Below are 15,566 nucleotides of genomic sequence, written 5' to 3' on the forward strand. Positions count from 1 at the left end.
TGACCCGTTTGTCATCCTCTGTTCCCCCCCCACCCCGCCCACCCTCCCAGCACACACATTTAGACATAGGTATACTCAAGTGAGAGATCATTCAGGGCAGGGACATCTTTTAATCCATCTTCTCCCATAGTACCTAGCTGGAAGAAAGTAATTAATAACTGTTGTAGGAATGACTGAAAGCTCTAAAGGGTTCTGTAACAGTTATGGAGATTAAACATGCTCAAGTTAGTTTCTGCTTCTGTTCATATGATGGTGATTTTCATACAGCAAATATTTTTAAAGTACCTATTATGTACTAGACACTATACTGGGATTATCTTGTTTATAATTTCTTGCCTTAACCAATTAAGCAAAACTGAGTTTGGGGAAAAAATGTGAAAAATGTTTTAGCTTATGCCTTCCTTCCTTCCTTTTTCCAAGCTTGCCAACCAACCCTTCAACTCCCCAGCCACCAGAATAAATTACCTAAATTATTATATTCTTGCTTCTAGAGATGATAGAATACTAGAGTACCAAAATGTTAGTTCCAGTTCTGCTTTGGCAACAGCTAACTGTATGGGTTTGGGTTAAATATCCAGGCCTCAGTTTTCTTAACTTTAAAATAGACTCAACAAATATTTGCTGAGCATTTACTATGTGCTAGGAATTACTCTAGGTACTGAGGATATATATACTCATGAACAAAAGTAGTTAACAATTCTTTGACCTTGGAGACAAAACCTGGAACTTATTTCTACTAGAGTAGTTTGAATTAGTTGATCTAAGGACCTTTCCAACTCTTTACTTTTTTTTTTTTTTTTTTTGAGACGGAGTCTCGCTCTGTCGCCCAGGCTGGAGTGCAGTGGCGCGATCTCGGCTCACTGCAAGCTCCACCTCCCGGGTTCACGCCATTCTCCTGCCTCAGCCTCCCGAGTAGCTGGGACTACAGGCGCCCACAACCGCGCCCGGCTAATTTTTTTTGTATTTTTAGTAGAGACGGGGTTTCACCGTGGTCTCGATCTCCTGACCTTGTGATCCGCCCGCCTCGGCCTCCCAAAGTGCTGGGATTACAGGCGTGAGCCACCTCGCCCGGCAGGACCTTTCCAACTCTTAAGATCCCGTTTTATAGACAGTATTCTATGATTTATAGACCTAGTGGACTTTCTCTGGGTTCTTTAGTGCTTTACAGCCTTAATGTTTTCTAATTCAGTTGTCTTTTCTAGTTGTTCTGTTTACTTCTTGTCAGTGAGAAGTAAAACCTGAAGGAGAATGATCTTGATTTTTGCTTCTGTTGTTAGATTAGAAAAAAAGCATGTAATACTTCTAAAAAACATTTCCAATAGTCAATTTTACTCCCTAATGCCCGTATCCCTAGTAATAATAATACTGTTAACTTCCCTTTGGGTATTACTATATGCCAGGAATTTTACTACACTTAGAATCTAACAATATGTTTTACAAATTGGAGGAGCTAGTAAGTAAGCTAGTAAGTGGTGGATCTAAGATTTGAACCAAGGTCTATAGGACTTCAAAAGCTGTCTATTTCACTGTACTTCTCTATGTACTATATGCTTGGCATATCCAACGCTCCCTTGTATTTTTTATTCTTTTTTGTCAGCATATGCCATTGTCTTAAGTAGTAAGCCTCTTGAGGATATAAGACATGGTTTTTGCCCCTGAATCTCTAGTGCCTTTAATAGTATCTTGATGATACAATTGTGTGTTCAAAGTTAGTGCTATTGATGATAAAGGTTTTATTTTACTGAGATAGGATTTGAATATTTAAAATAGTCTTTTAGCTATTCAGCTTTATACTGGTTTTCTTGCTTTAGTTTAGCAAGGATTTTTTTTTTTTTTTTGAGACAGGATCACACTTTGTCACCCAGGCTGGAGTACAGTGGCATGATCTGGCTCACTGCATCCTGCAACCTGTGTTGAGGAGGCAGAATGAGGCTCAAGGGATCCTCCCATTTCAGCCTCCTGAGTAGCTGGGACTACAAACATACATCGCCATGCCCAGCTAATTTTTAAAATTTTTTTGTAGAGACAGGGACTCCCTATGTGGTCAGATTCTTTTTTTTTTTTTTTTAAGTAATAAAAAAGCCCTTAAGTAGGGACTTTATTTTAAAAATCCTGATATATAAATGGTATAAAAAGTTTTAATGCTTTTTTTGTTAAATTACAAGAGTGATATAACTATTACAGAAAACTTGGAAATTAAAGGAAAACATCTCCCATAATTTCACAGTTTGTAGTGTTTATTTTCAGTTTCATTTTTTAAACAAGTATACAGTGTGTGCTAATAAACATATCATCTTAGTAGTCTGATTTAACAATTATGACAGTAAATACAGGTTAGTTTGAAAATTACAACATGTTCTGGAAGCAGAAAAGTGATATTGTTCTCAACATGACAGATATTTGAGTTCCTACAATGGGAAAAGCATATTAATGATGTTTTTCTTTTTTGCCTATAATTATGGTTCCACATACTCAGGAAATCTGTTCTTCTTTGGGAGAGATATCTAACCCTTCTCAAGGATGGCTTGAAATGTTCAGCACTTGGGAGGGGTTGTCATAGTTAAAATTAATTAGGAGCGGTTAGGTTTATCCAATAGTGAGTCTCTCAGGAATAATCTAAGAGTGCATTCCTTTGTTTTCACTCTATTTGCAGAAAGAATTCTAGTAACAGACTAAGGTATGGTAGAAAAAGATTGAGTATCATTAGCAATGAATTGTAGTTCAGAATCTCTGCAATCTCTAATAGTGTGATTTTAAAGGCCCAATCTAAGGTATTTTACTTGTTCTTCAGGGAATTACAAAAAGCACTTTATACACTTGTTTGTGAGTTTGGGGCCTAATAAAATTGGAAGCAGAAAATATAACTGTTGGGTACTGGGCTTAATACCTGTGACACAAGTCCACTGATGTAACAAACCTTCACATGTACCCTTGAACCTAAAACGAAAGTTAAAAAAAAAAAAATCAGAACTCTGGAAACCAAAACCAAGTAAATGGCCTGAGAGAGGTCTGGTTAGTTGGAGAATTGATAGAAATAATAAATGAAAAGTTAATCCAGGCAGAGTTCATTAGGCAAACTCATATGCTGAAGTTTCATTTTTAAAGCAGTTGAATCAACAAGGTATGCCTTCATTAACAATTACATTTATTAGGCGTTTTTAATAATCTGAGGAATCTTGTAAATTGAATGCTTTATTACAGTAAAGTGAACATTTTCTTATTTCGACAAATGATCTAACCCAGTTAAGCATGCGTAGAAAAAAGACTGGAAGAAATAAAAAACAGTTTTATAGTAGCATGGTTGTAGTTTTTATCTACCTTGTTTTTAACAGTGAGAATGTATTCCTTCTGTAATCAACTGATTTAGCGTTTCTCTGCGTCATTTTTAAAAATTTATTCATTTAAATTGAATACACAATAACTATGTGTAAAGTAAAGCTTTGTGTTCTAAGATTACGTCTACACTTAGTTTTCATCCTAAACATTCTCATCTTTGGATTTAGAGAAATTGGTCAGAGGAATGATACTAATTAATGGATTTGGACAATTCAGTTAGAGGACTAATTTATAATTTTGTGTGCTGCTTTATAATTTACAAAGCATAACCTATGAACTAAGCTATTATTATCATTTCAGATTGGAGGATACTGAGGCTCAGAATTTATAGTTAGTAAATTAAAAAGCCAACATAAATTCATGTTTGAAAAAATTCATACAGTGCTAGTGAAGTCTCCCTTACTGCTTTAGGCCCTCATTTGCTTTCCCAGAGGCAGCCATTCTTGCCAGTTTCTTGTGTGAATTTCCAGTAATAGTCTGTGTATATGCAAATAAATATATATAATATATGCACTGTGTATGTATATTCTTTTGTATAAGCTGTTTATTGTTTCACAGTTTGTTGTTGTTATATTATTTTTAACTTAACTGATTTAGGAGATTGCTCTATATCATCACATGTAGATCTCCCTTATTATTTTCAAAACCTCAGGGTATTTCTATATGTAAACTTACTGTTATTTATTTTACTAGCCACCTAATACTGGACATTTATTTTGTTTTCAATCTTTTGTTACAACTATGCTGCAGTGGATACTCTTTTACATGTTTTTGTGCACATGTGTGAGCATATGGATTAATTTCTAGCAGGTGTAATTGTTGGGCCAAAGGATACTTTTAATCTACATAGATACTGCTAATTTGGGGTAGGCATAGTGGCTCAGGCCTATAATTCCAGTGCTTTGGAAGGCTGAGGTGGAAGGATTGATTGAAGCCAAGAGTTCAAGGCCCGGGTAACATAGTGAGAGCCATCTGGGACAAAAAAAAATTTTTTTTAATTAGCTGGGCATGGTAGTGTGCAGCTGTAGTCCTAACAGTCATTCGAGGTTACATTGAGCTATGATTGCACCACTGCACTCCAGCCTAGGTGACAGAGCTAAGACCCTGTCTCCAAAAAAAAAAAAAAAAAAAAAAAAAAAGATATTGCTCATTTGCATTCAGAAACACTGCTGTAGTAGCACCTATGTTTGAGAGTGTCGTTTCCTCCACAGCTTGCTCAACATGTATATTATTGTCAGTCCAGTGATCAGAAAGATTTCAAACAATTTCATTGTTTTAGTTTGTTATTTATTTATGGGTAAGGTTGAACTTTTTTTTTTCCTTTGAAACCATTTGTATTTCTTTTTTTTGTAAACTGCTTTAGTTTTTTACTTGTTCTCTTGATGGGCTGTTTGTCTTCTTACTGATTTGTAAGAACTCTTCTTATATTTAGGAAATTCGCCCTTCTTTGCAAAATTCTTTGCAAAATTTTTTTTCTCTGAAATTTTTTTGTTTTTGGCATTCTTTGATTATGTAGAAATATTTGTTTTATATGTTTAATTTGTCAGTCTTTTCTCTTAGAGCTTCTGCAAAATCTAGATTTTCAAATTTCAGGAGCAGAGGCAGAATAATATAACTGCAAGAGCACACCTGTTCTGCCCCTGAGTAGTTTTGTGATCTTGGGCAAATTACTTAACCTCTTAAGTGTACTCATTTGCATATTAGAAATAAACTACTGAGACTTCTTGGGTATTATTGAGACCTCTTAAGCATGTTGTGATTACAAAATGAACTGGTGACTTATTTTCTTTAGCCACTCCTATAGTTTTCCCAATTTGTTAAAAACTGGCCTTGTACCCCGCCTCATATACTGTGCTTTCCTATTATGTAAATGTGAACTTTTGAATATTTTGTGTAGAAGTAAGATAGAAATGAGGTAGAAGAAACTCACCTTTGTGATATAAATAATGCTATCAAATGAATCAGAGGTGCAATTGAAAAATAAAGGTTGGGCTCTTTTTAAAACTTGTTTTTTACGTGGTAAAAATATACAAAGAAAAGTAAAGTAAGCCTCACTTCCTCCCCCCTTTAAACTGGGGGTTATGATAATGGGAATATAATAGTACCAGGAGTTTTTCATCTGAAATAATCAAACTGCTTATTCCTTACTAAATCTGCAGTAAGAATACAAATTTGACCAAGAATGCTAGATAAGAACATATTTTTTGGAGGAAGATGTTTATATTACAGTACTTTATAGTTTTTTAGATCATGGTTTCTCAGCCTTGGCACTTTGAGATTTTGGGCTGGAGAATTTCTTGTGGGAGGCTGTTCTGTGCATTGTAGGGTGTTTTGCAGCATCCTTATCTATTCACCTTCACCAGTTGCAATAATCAGAAATATCTCCAGATATTGACAGATATTTCCTAGAGGATTAAGTTGCCTCTAGTTGAGAATCACTGGCTTATTTATTTATTTTTATTTTAAAGTTTTAGTACTTTCGCGAGAGAGTTTTGCTCTGTCGTCCAGGCTGGAGAACAGTGGTGCGATCTTGGCTCACTGCAACCTCCACCCCTGGGTTCAAGCAATTCTTGTGCCTCAGCCTCCTGAGTAGCTGGGATTACAGGCGTGCATCACCACGCCTGGCTAAATTTTTTTGTATTTTTAGTCCAGATGGATTTCACCAGGTTTGCCAGGCTGGTCTCCATCTCCTGACCTCAAGTGATCCTCCTGCCTTGGCCTCCCAAAGTGTTGGGATTACAGGTGTGAGCCACTGCGCCTGGCCAAATCACTGGTTTAGATATTTACTTATTTATTTATTATTATTTTTTGAGGTGGACTTCTGGCTCTGTTGTTCAGGCTGGAGTGCAGTGGCACGATCTCGGCTCCCTGTTACCCACGCCTCCCGAGTTCAAATGATTCTCCTGCCTCAGCCTCCCAAGTACCTGGGATTATAGGCGCCTGCCGCCACACCTGGCTAATTTTTGTATTTTAGTAGAGACAGGGTTTCATCATGTTGGCCAGGCTGGTCTCGAATTCCTGACCTCAGGTGATCCGCCCTCCTCGGCCTCCCAAATTGCTTGGGATTACACACGTGAGCCATTGTGCCCGGCCTAGCTATATACTTTTTGTGGTCCATCAGGACATATAAGATATACTTTCTGGGGGTGAGGACAGGGGAAAGAGTTTATCTTCATATTTTTATTCTTAAGCCTGCCATGAGCCATGATTGACTCCTTGTGCATAAATATTGAGCTTAAAAAACTTAAATGAGAAAGCAACCTGAAATTGTGAACTTAATTTTATGTGTGATTTCTCTCCCTTTTTTAGTGTGATCTCCCCCCTCCCCCGGCTCCACTGTAGTTTGGAAACTTAGCGTGGTCTTGTTTTAGTTGTGGAACAGTTCTATCTAGTGGGCTAAGTATCAATACAGAGATCCTGGAAGGAAAACATTCTCATGCCACTGTTGAGAAGGAAGAGGACTGATGCTTCTAAAACGCCTAATAAATACTAAATTTTTTTAGATGATCTACATACATTGTTTCACCTAATCTTTGTAGCCTTTCTACAAATAGGCATTAATCTGTATTACTTGCTTATGGTTGTATTTTAAGTGGGAGAGTTGAGATTTGAACCCAGGCACATCTGTTCTCCAAGACATTTGCTATGCTGCTTCCTATAGTCATTGATGGTATTTCAGTCAAATTTTGGGATGAAAATGAACATTCATGGGATCTTACATTCCTCTATTGTTAGGTAAAAGAAATTATTCAGTGATATATGTGTGTGTGTGTGTGTGTGTGTGTGTGTATGGGGGGGAGGTCAATAGTGGGATAATAACAATAATATTGAGCACACTTACGTGTCATGTGCTGCTTTCAATAATCTTTACAACCTGATGAACTTTCAGTATTCTTTACAACTTGGTAATCCTTATAGCCCTGTTTTACAAAAACAAAACAAAACAAAAAACTGGGACACAGAGATGAAGTAATTTGTTCAAGGTCAAACTGCTGCTAAGTGGTAGAGCCAGAATTGTAACCCAGTAGTCTAAACAACTCAGATATTAATTGAATGAGTCTGCATTTTTAAGGGCAAAATGGCTCTGACAGAGCTGACTAATTGTGGTACCATTCCTTGGTTATAGCTGAACATATGTTCTAGGCTACTACATCTTCCTATGTGAAAATCTACTTATCACTGCATACACCACATCTCTAGAAAGTGATTGTTGCACACAGTTATAGTGGAGAGTTTTTGTAGACATAGTAGAAGGTAGTTTTTCGTTTTGCAACCTCCAGATTTATTGCAAATGAAAATCTAAGCTTGTCCAGGTTAGTGTACATCATGCCAATATTTACTTTTAAGCTAATACTCTCTCAGACACAATTATTTGGACTTGGAGTTTCTACAGTATTGTATTACTAAAGATAAAATGTATCAGAGACTCCCTAAAAAACAAACTATTTTATTCAATAAAACCTGGAACCATTAGCTGTAATGATTTCTGATCCTCAGATGAACATTTTTGAGAACTAGCATAAAATAATGACAGAGATCTTGGGCTCTGAAGTCAGAATGTCTTAGGTCAGTTGATAGATTTTAGTTATATGAACTGTTAATTTTTATGATATGTTGCACTTAATTAGGATTTTGATGGATCATTTATACTAAGGATTATTGATAACTTCATTCCACCTTTTTTTGTTCTGTAGGTACAACATAGATATAACATTATACATATATTAAAATATGATATTATATGCATTAAAGGTGCTTCCAGTATTGATGGTTGATCCTCTGTTTCAGAAAACATTTACCAGATGCCTCCTGTGTGTCACTACTCTAGTAAGCCTTGGACATACAGCATAAGACCATGACATTTGCTCTGAAGATAGCTTTTAGTTTTTTAGGGAGATAAACACTGACTTTCTTGTGTGACAAGTACTGTGATAAAGGATGATAGAAGTAAGGCAAGCAGGTACCATGGGAGAATCCTGTGATTATGATGAAACTTTTGGTGGTAATGTAGTTTTTAATTACTTAATGGTTTTATAGGATCCAGGGTTGTTACTGTAGAGGATAAACTGTACTTGAAAGGATAATATAAATCTATAGGAACATTTGATTCAAGTTAAATTGTATTTTGGTACATAGGGTCCATATTGTGGGATATAACATCCATTTTCTTATGAGATTCCTTGTTTTATCTTTTCTTTGTAATAAAGGAAGAATTTTTAATTTTGACCATAGGCCATAGGAAGGGGACTCAAGAATAGACTTCAAAAGATCTGTGATCTACTCCAAAACAGTAGGTAAAATATTTTGTATATATATTTTAACAGAGTATCAAGATTCTCATCCTAGGGACACTGAGAGAAGTTTTATATAGTGGGAAGAACACTGGATATAGTACAAGACAAACCTGGATTGAATTGTAGCTCTGCCATTTGTGACATCTCTGAGTGATCATGGCAAATTACTTAAACTTTCATTTGCTTATGTATGATGTATACACATTGTTCAGATATAGGAGACATTTGGTAAACAGAATTGCTTGTGTTATTATTAATACTTAACCTGCAGAATTTATGTATTTGTTTAAATGTTTCTCCCCTTCCCCTTCCTTCCTTCCTTCTTTCCTTCCTTCCTTCCTTCCGTCTGTCCATCCGTCCTTGGCAGAGTCTTGCTCTGTCACCAGGCTGGAGTGCAGTGGTAGGATCTCAGCTCACTGCAGCCTCCACCTCTCGGGTTCAAGCGATTCTCCTACCTCAGCCTCCCGAGTAGCTGGGACTACAGGTGCGCGCCACCATGCCCAGCCAATTTTTGTATTTTTAGTAGAGACGGGTTGTGTAGTTTTAGTAGAGAGGGGTTTCACCATGTTGGCCAGGATGGTCTTGATCTTCTGACCTCATGATCCGCCTGCCTTAGCTTCCCAAAGTGCTGGAATTACAGGCGTGAGCCACCACGTCAGGCCTAAATGTTTTTTCATTTCCAGTATTCTTCACTCACTAAAGAAAACTTGGAACATACATGTCGAAAAATAGCTAGAAGGTAGATCACCATCCACACCATTCTTTAAATTTTAGTCTTTTACATTTTTTCTTTTTGTTTTCAAAATGTCGTTATTATCTCTCTTTCATACACACACACACATATATGTAAATCTATATGTATGTAACAATTTTTATTCTGTTCTCTTTTTTTTTCCTGAGATGGAGTCTAATCACCCAGACTGGAGTATAGTAATGTGATCTCGGCTCACTGCAACCTCCATCTCCTGGGTTCAAGCAGTTCTCCTGCCTCAGTATCCCAAGTAGCTGGAATTACAGGCGTGTGCCACCATACCTGTCCAATTTTTGTATTTTTAGTGGAGATGGGGTTTCACTATGTTGGCCAGGCTAGTCTTGAACTCCTGACCTTGTGATCTACCCACCTTAGCCTCCCAAAGTGTTGGGATTACAGGTGTGAGCCACTGCGCCTGGCCTCTTCTGTTTTCTTTAAGTGTTTTCATATGTGGTCTTCATAAGCATCAATTTAATGTCTTTCGAGCATATTAATTGTGTGCGTTATAGTTTAAGCCCTAATGTGTACAGACATTGTATGTATGTCCACTATAATTAATGCTGTTGCAGATAACCTTTGCTCTATCATTTGATAAATTTTTTTCTGTAGAGTTACATGTGGTACTTATATTATTGAATTATTTTTCTATGTATACATTTGAGTTTTGAAATCAAACAAGTGAATTTTTAGTTTATATTTTAAGATCTTGAATGGTAAAGCAGACAGCAGCAAGGGTTAACTCGAGCAATAATCTGAAAAATGCTATTCTGAAGGGATTAAACTAAGCATATTTAATTTGGTTGCAAGGGCTATTTATAGTTTGTCAGAGTTCACTTAGTGTAGGAAACTGGCATTAAAAGTTGTGAGCTTGAAGAAGATTGAAATATTTCAGTTTGTATACACAGTTTTCACCCTTCTCTGCAGTCTGTATTGCTTTCATTCTTAGTTTGTTTTCTACATTCTGTTCTGTTTTTTGTTTTTTTTTTCTGGCACACTTTTATGCAGGGCCTTTTAAGATCCGGGGGTGGATTCTGGACCATCTGGCACTTCAGAATAGCTCAAAAACTTCACTTGCTTGAACTGTCTTGGTTTGTGTCCCTGCTTGGCACGTTTTCTGCTTTATACCCTCAGAGCTTTTTGTTTTTTTTTTTTTGAAACCGAGTCTCCCTCCGTCACCCAGGCTGGAGTGCAGTGGCGCAGTCTCGGTTCACTGCAAGCTCCGCCTCCCGGATTCACACCATTCTCTTGCCTCAGCCTCCTAAGTAGCTGGGACTACAGGCGCCCGCCACCATGCCCGGCTACTTTCTTTGTATTTTTAGTAGAGACGGGGTTTCACTGTGTTAGCCAGGATGGTCTGGTCTCCTGACCTCGTGATCCGCCTGCCTCGGCCTCCCGAAGTGCTGGGATTACAGGCGTGAGCCACCGCACTCGGCCAACCTCAGAGCTTTTTATGACTAATTTTTTCCTTAGGACAGGAATTTTAAGAGTACCAGTGTTCATAAATTAAAGTGAACAAGACTCATTTCACTATAAAATTCACCAAAAAAACCCTCATAAACTTTGCAATCTGTTTTTAAATGTATAATTGACATGAACACTTATATCTGTTTGATAAATATTTAAAATATTCAAAAATGAAATAGTTTTTAGGTGCTGCTTATAGTTTTTCTTTGATTATGAGGCCAGGTAGAGAGGAAAGTGTAATTCTGCAAATTGTAAATTTACTAAGTTGATTTCTAGTCCTAGCTTTAAAATACTTCATATGTCCAAATTAATAATAACTCAAAAAGATATACCTGCATTTAAAAATATTAGCCATCTACCAATTCCAAAAAGCTGTGGAGGTACTTAATGTATAAAATATTTAAATATTATTGACTGGGCGTGGTGGCTCATGCCTATAATCCCAGCACTTTGGGAGGCCGAGGTGGGAGAATCACCTGAGGTCAGGAGTTCAAGACCAGCCTGGCCAACGCGGCAAAACTCTGCCTCTGCTAAAAATACAAAAATCAGCTGGGTATGGTGGCAGGCATCTGTAATTCTAGCTACTCAGGAGGCCAAGGCAGGAGACTCACTTGAACCTGAGAGGCGGAGGTTGTAGTGAGCCGAGATTGCACCATTGTACTCCAGCCTGGGTGATAGAGCAAGACTCCATCTCAAAACAAACAAACAAACAAATAAATAAATAAATTGTAGTGAGCCAAGATTGCGCCATTGCACTCCAGCCTGGGTGACAGAGTGAGACTCCATCTCAAAATAAATAAATAAAAAAAATAAATAAATAAAATATTTAAACATTGTTTACTTTTATTAAGATACTTTTTTTTTTTTTGAGACGGAGTCTCGCTCTGTCGCCCAGGCTGGAGTGCAGTGGCCAGATCTCAGCTCACTGCAAGCTCCGCCTCCTGGGTTTACTCCATTCTCCTGCCTCAGCCTCCCGAGTAGCTGGGACTACAGGCGCCCACCACCTCACCCGGCTAGATTTTTGTATTTTTTAGTAGAGATGGGGTTTCACTGTATTAGCCAGGATGGTCTGGATCTCCTGACCTCGTGATCCGCCCGTCTCGGCCTCCCAAAGTGCTGGGATTACAGGCTTGAGCCACCGCGCCCGGCCTATTAAGAGACTTTTTAGCTCTCTGCTCCATTGTTCTTTTCTAAAATTTTTATTTTTTAAACAGTTTAATTGAAATGTAATTCACATACCATACAACTTACCCTATAAAGTGTACAATTCAGTGGTTTTTAGTCTCTTCATAGATATGTACAAACATCAATTTTAGAACAATTTTATCACTTCAGAAAGAAACTTGCGCTCCTCAGCTGTCACCCTCCCGTATTGCATGCTTCCCCCGGCCTAAGCAACTATTCATCTACTTTCTGTCTCTATAGAGTTTCTTATTCTGGACTTTGTATGAACGGAATAATATAATACATATACTCTTTATGACTGCCTTCTATCACTTTTTGTGGTTTATCTATGTTGGAGCAAGTATCAGTAATTCGTTCCTTTTTTTGGTTGAAAAATATTCCATCATATGGTTATACCACATTTTGTTTATTCATTTGTTCATCGATGGATATTTGGGTTTTTTCCACCTTTTGGCTGTTAAGAATAATGCTGTTATAAGCGTTCATATACAAGGTTTTGTGTACATACATGTTTTCACTTCTCCTGGGCACGTATCTGGTCATATGGAAATTCTGTGTTTAATCATTTGAAGAACTGCTGATTTTTTTTTTTTTTTGAGACACAGTCTCACTCTGTCACCCAGGCTGGAGTGCAGTGGCGCAATCTCGGCTCACTGCACCCTCTACCTCCTGATTAAGCGATTCTCCTGCCTCACCCTCCTGAGTAGCTGGGACTACAGGTATGTACCACCACACCTGGCTAATTTTTGTGTTTTTAGTAGAGACGGGGTTTCACTATGTTGTACAGGCTGGTCTCAAACTCTTGGCCTCAAGTGATCCACCCGCTTCGGCCTCCCAAAGCACTGGGATTACAGGTGTGAGCCGCCATGCCCGGCTGCTGACTGTTTTAGAGCACCTCCACCATTTATGTTTGTACCAGCAGTGTACGGGGATGAGGATTTCTCCACATCCTCTCCAGTAATTGGTATTAGCTGACTTTTTGATTTTGGCCTACATTTTTTAGTATCTCATTGTGTTTTTGATTTTCATTTCTCTGATGATTAATGATGTCAAGTATCTTTATGTGCTTATTAGCCATTTCTAGATCTTCTTTAGAGAAATGTCTATTTATATTCTTTGCCCATTTTAAATAAAATTGAGTTGTCTTTTTATTATTGAGTTGTTAGAATTCTTTATGTATTCTAGATAGAAGCCCTTATTAGATACATGGTTTGCATATATTTTCTCCCATTCCATGGATTATTTTCTTGATGGTGTTCTTTGAAGTACTTTGAAGTTTTTTATTTAATTTTAATTTATTTTGTTTTCAGACAGGGTCTTGCTCTGTTGCCCAGGCTGGAGTGCAGTGGTATGATCACAGCTCATTGCAACCTTGACCTCCAGGGCTCAAGTGATCCTCAAGCTGGGACTACAAGTGCACGCCACCTTGCCCAGCTAATTGTTTTTATATTTTTTGTAGAGATAGGGTTTCACTGTGTTGCCCAGGCTGGTCTTGAACTCCTGGGCAACATGCTCTCTTTGGCCTCCCAAAGTGCTAGGATTGCAGGCTGACATAAGCCACCTTGCCTGGCCTGAAGTTTATAATTTTGATAAGGTCTAATTTATATATATTTTTCTTTTGTTGCTTGTGCTTTGGGTGACATAGCCGAGTCTTTTGGCAAATCTAAGGTCATGAAGATTTATCTGTTTTCTTTTAAGACTTTTATAGTTTTAGCTGTTATATCTAGGTCCTTGATCTATTTCAAGTTAATTTTTATATATGGTGTGAGTTAAGGGTCCAACTTCATATTTTCACTAGTGGATATCTTTTGCTTGTGACATGGTATTCCAGCACCACTTGTTGAAAAGACTATTCTTTCCACATTGAATGATCTTGGCACTCTTGTCAATAATCAGTTTACCATACATGTATGACTTAATTCTGACTTAATTCTGTTCCATTGATCTATATGTCCTGTGCAGTACAACACTGTCTTGAGTATTGTTGTTTTGTAATACGTTTTGAAATTGGGATGTGTTAGTCCTCTAACTTTGCTTTTTTATTTTTTTTGTTGTTGAGACAGAATTTCACTTCTGTTGCGCAGGCTGAAGTGCCGTGGTGCGAACTCGGCTCATTGCAGCCTCTACTGGGTTCAAGCGATTCTCCTGCCTCAGCCTCCTGAGTAGCTGAGATTACAGTCGTGTGCCACCACGCCCGGTTAATTTTTGTATTTTTAATAGAGATGGAGTTTCACCATATTGGCTAGGCTGGTCTCGAACTCCCAACCTTAGGTAGTCCGCCCACCTCAGCCTCCCAAAGTGCTGGGATTACAGGTGTGAGCCACCACACCCAGCCTACTTTGCTTTTTTCTTTCAAGATTGTTTCGGCTATTCCAAATTCTTTGCAATTCTGTCAGAATTTTAGAATCAGCTTGCCAGTTTCTGCAAAACAGTTGTAATTCTCATATAAATTGCATTGAATCTATAGATTAGTTTGGGGAGTATTACCTTAACAAGGTCTTCTGATCTATGAACGTGGGATGTTTTTCCATTTTATTTATAACTTTAATTTTGTTCAGTGTCTTATAGTTTTTAGAGTATAATAAGTCTTGTACTTTTGTTAAAGTTAAATAAATTGATAATAAAACCATTTGATGCTATTGTGAATGGAATTGATTTCTTACTTACTTTCTTTCTTTTTTTTTTGAGACAAAGTCTCACTCTGTTGCCCAGGCTGGAGTTCAGTGGTGCAATCTTGGCTCACTGCAACCTCCGCCTCCCAGATTCAAGCGATTCTGCTGCTTCAGCCTCCTGAGTAGTTGGAATTACAGGCAAGCCCCCATCATGCCCAGCTAATTTTTGTATTTTTTAGTAGGGGTGGGGTTTCACCGTGTTGGCCAGGATGCTCTCGAACTCCTGACCTCAGGCGATCCACCCAACTCGGCCTCCCAAAGTGCTGTGATTACAGGCGTGAGCCACTGTGCCCGGCCTGGAATTGATTTCTTAATTTCATTTACAGATTATTTGTTGGAAATGTATAAGAACAAATTTTTTTTCATACTCATGTTGTGTCCTGTAACCATCTGAACATATTTATTACCTTTAGTAGTTTTTAGTGGATTCCTTAGGATTTTCTATATATAAGTTCATATCATGCACAAATACAGATTTACTTCCTCCCCCAATCTAGATGCTGTTTATTCTTATTCTTGTCTGATTTCCCTGGCTAGAACCTCCAGTATAATATTGATTAGAAGTGGCAAGAGTGGACATCCTTTTCTTGTACCTGAAGCATACGTATGTATTATCAGGACCTCAAAAGTGCCTAGTTCAGCCATGAAATAAAACTTAGTGTTATTTGAAAGGGTTTTTTTTTTTTTTTAAGTATTTATTTATTTTTATTTGCCACTATACTAATGAGGAAGAAGGGGTTTCTAAATTTTGTTATTTGTTTATGTATTTGTTTGAGACAAGGTCTCTGTTGGTCAGGCTGGAGTGCAGTGGTGCGATGGTGGCTTACTGCAGCCTTGACGTCCTGGGCTGAAGTAATTCTGCCT

At 37.7% G+C, this 15,566-nt stretch overlaps 1 protein-coding gene across 11 annotated transcripts in view; it reads left to right on the forward strand.

The window, feature by feature from the left end:
- EPS15 (epidermal growth factor receptor pathway substrate 15) overlaps window positions 1-15,566 on the forward strand; it is a 161,261-nt gene that overhangs the window by 2,270 nt on the left and 143,425 nt on the right. The window lies entirely within an intron of this gene.

The sequence above is a fragment of the Macaca mulatta genome, chromosome 1 (genome assembly GCF_049350105.2).
Source record: "Macaca mulatta isolate MMU2019108-1 chromosome 1, T2T-MMU8v2.0, whole genome shotgun sequence".
Lineage (NCBI taxonomy): Eukaryota > Metazoa > Chordata > Mammalia > Primates > Cercopithecidae > Macaca > Macaca mulatta.